Source organism: Phascolarctos cinereus, unplaced genomic scaffold, assembly GCF_003287225.1.
Source record: "Phascolarctos cinereus isolate Bilbo 61053 unplaced genomic scaffold, phaCin_HiC Scaffold_2;HRSCAF=192, whole genome shotgun sequence".
In the NCBI taxonomy this organism is placed as follows: Eukaryota; Metazoa; Chordata; class Mammalia; order Diprotodontia; family Phascolarctidae; genus Phascolarctos; species Phascolarctos cinereus.
The window spans coordinates 396,136,336-396,139,450 of NW_027555625.1; the positions used below are offsets into that span (position 1 = coordinate 396,136,336).

The 3,115-nt window shown below is 41.4% G+C and overlaps 1 pseudogene; it reads left to right on the plus strand.

The window, feature by feature from the left end:
* The first annotated feature begins 2,051 nt into the window (after positions 1-2,051).
* On the plus strand, positions 2,052-2,655 carry LOC110212385 (trafficking protein particle complex subunit 6B-like; annotated as a pseudogene).
* The last annotated feature ends 460 nt before the right edge of the window (positions 2,656-3,115 follow it).

Here is a 3,115-nt window from a genome sequence, read left to right on the forward strand (position 1 = left end):
CCTGCTCTGCCAAGCTTAGGAGCTTATTAGAAATGACATAGCTGAAAAGATTGCAGTGTGTGGTCCTCTCAAAGCAGTCATTTACTGCACCTGAATGCTAACAGCCCCTTCCAGAGACCAGACTTGGCTGCATTAGAGCTTCATTGCTCAAAGCAGAATTCAAGCTGTTCTTTCAAAGCCTTCCCCAGGGTCTGCAACTCAGCCCTTCACTCAGTGAGAAGCCAAGTTATTTTGAAAGTTGTTTTGGCAAGGGAGATCAGGACGTTTAGGGACACAGAGACCTACATTTCTTAAAAGTATAATTGAAATCCACACTGAAAGAAGTTAGATGGTCATTCCTTTCTAGGCTCTGCTTCCGACTCTCTGGACTTTTTCCTATATGCCAAAACAGCTTACCAACCCTGCAAGTTAGCTCTGTCTCTGGCCTTCTCACATAGGAAGTCCACTTTGCTTTGTGGTACCTTCCTCTGATGTGTTAGTTTCTATCAGAACCTCTATTTTAAGAAAAGTGCTTGGGACAGACACATATCCTTTATCACTTCTGACTTTGGATTTTCTTAAACGTTACCTCTCTTCTATTACCACGAGGCCCTCCTTTCAGGTTCCTTTTATGTATTGTCTTTCCCTTTGAAATTGTAATTTCCTTGAGGGAAAGAATTCCTTTTTCTTTCTGATTGCAGTTTTATTTCCATCACTAGCACATAATGTGTACAGAGACCTGGGACTCTGGGAGGCTGTGGGGTAAAGTGGAAACAGAAGTATTGGATTTATTGACATAGGGCCTGAGTTCAACCCTAGACCCTGACAATACCTGTGTTATTTTGGGTAAACTAATTAGCCTCTCTGGGCTTCTGTTTCTTCTTTTATTAAATGAGAAAGTTGGACTAGATGAATTCCGAAGTCCCTTGCAGCTTTAAGTCAATAATGCTATGAACAAAAGGTAGGCAGGAGTGGTCCTTAATAATGCCCATTCACTCAAATTAGGAACAGATCATTTAAGAGCATATATATGTGGGGGTGATGAGAACTATCAGGGTAGCTCTCTTCCAAATATGTGTCCCTATTCCAATAGTGTCTGCAATCCAACCACTAAAGAGATATTTCTTTGGGGAATGATGGGGGGGGCAGGAATGAGCAGGAAGGGAGGAGAGAGAGAGAGAGGAAGAGGGACACACACACACACACACACACACACACACACACACACACACATACACATATATTCACGATTATTTGGCAGACTGGGGGCAGCAGGAGAATTAGAAGACTGGAAAAGAATCATTAAAAGGAGAAAATAAGAGAATGGAAAGAAGTGGTGGTTACCAAAGACAAACTTTGCCACTTCGAAACTGACGCTAAATGATAGTGATATTGTGGTAGAAACACTGGCTATATAATAAGAGAGAATCTGAGGTTAAATCCCTACCTCTGACTCTTGCTGCATCTGTGACCTTGGACAATTCACTTAACTTTCTTGAACTTCAGCTTCCTCATCTACTAAATAAAAAGGTTGGACTAGGTAGTTTTGAGGTTGCTTACATTTCGATATCCACGGTACAGGAATAATGATGACCATTTCTGTTTTGGTGGCTCTGAAGATTATGTTGTGTTTATGAAAGAAGCTAACATAGTTGGTCTTAGTTACTGTAGTCTCAAAGGCACAGATATGAATCTAACAAAGATTCTTAAATTGTATGTGTGTGGGGGGGGGAAAGTGTGTGGTGCGGTGTGTTATGGACCCCTTTGACAGTCTAAGGAAGACTAAGTATCCTATATCAGAATAATATTTTCACATGAGTAAAATGGAAAATGTAAGAATATAAAGGGCTGGTCTCGTGCGCTTCGGCTCCCGGCCGCGCCTGCGGCTACGCTTCCCGGCCTGGCGCCGGCGCTTCGGAAGACGCAGTGAAGCCCCCAGCACCCCGGCAGGCCGAGGGACCGACTCTGGCGAAGTGGGGCCTGGCGGCGGCCCCGGAGGCGGCCGCATCCACCGCCGCGGCGGCCGTGCACTGGACCTGACCTCCTCCCTCCCGGGGGCCCCGGAGCCGAGAGAAGCCGCAGGAAATGGCAGACGAGGCGCTCTTCTTGCTTCTCTCCACAACGAGATGGTGACCGGCGTATACAAGTCCGCGGATCAGGGGGAGGTGTGTTTAGAAATAAAAAAATTTCCCTAAGGACTGCTTTGGTTGCATCCCCAAAATTTTGGAAAATGGAAGATGCGTTACTAAGCTGGAGAACATGGGTTTTAGAGTAGGACAAGGATTGATAGAAAGGTTTACAAAGGACATCGCAAGGTTCAAAGATGATTAGATATCATGAAGTTCATTTGCAAAGATTTTTGGACCACTGTTTTCAAGAAACAAACTGATAATCTAAGGACAAATCATCAGGGCATCTATGTGCTTCAGGACAACAAATTTCGACTCCTGACCCAGATGTCGGCAGGAAAACAGTATTTAGATCATGCTCCTAAGTATTTAGCATTTACATGTGGCTTAATCAGAGGTGGCTTATCAAATTTGGGGATAAAAAGTATTGTGACAGCTGAAGTGTCAGCAATGCCAGCATGTAAATTTCAAGTGATGATACAGAAGATGTAGCATATATTCAAATGCTTCTACAATGTAAAGAGATTAAATTATTCATGTATAAAGATTTTTGAGTAGCAACTTTTGACTTACTGGCATTGTCACAAGTTTCTACAGTACACTCATTCATGTAAGCTATATATTAATTGAATTTATTAGATGATGTAATAATATGCACTCTCAAATAAGATTACCATAGTATATAGTATATATCATCTGATGGAACAGGAGAGTATCAAAGAAAATTTTACTGAGACACTACACTGTAGCTATGTATCACGGAATACCAAATTCAACTTTAATTAAAAATTTTATTAAGTAAGCAACCAAGTAACAACATTTCTTTGTGCTTCTGCTTTACTGGTTCATGATAATATTTTTTGGCATTGAAAAGGAGGACAAACTTAGTCTTAGTTAGTAGAGAGAAAAAGTTATCATTTGTATCCATTTTTTTCGGTTCCAGAACAAAAAAGACTAAATTGGATTTAAAAAAAAGTTGGAGATATATGTCAAAATGAGTAATTTTC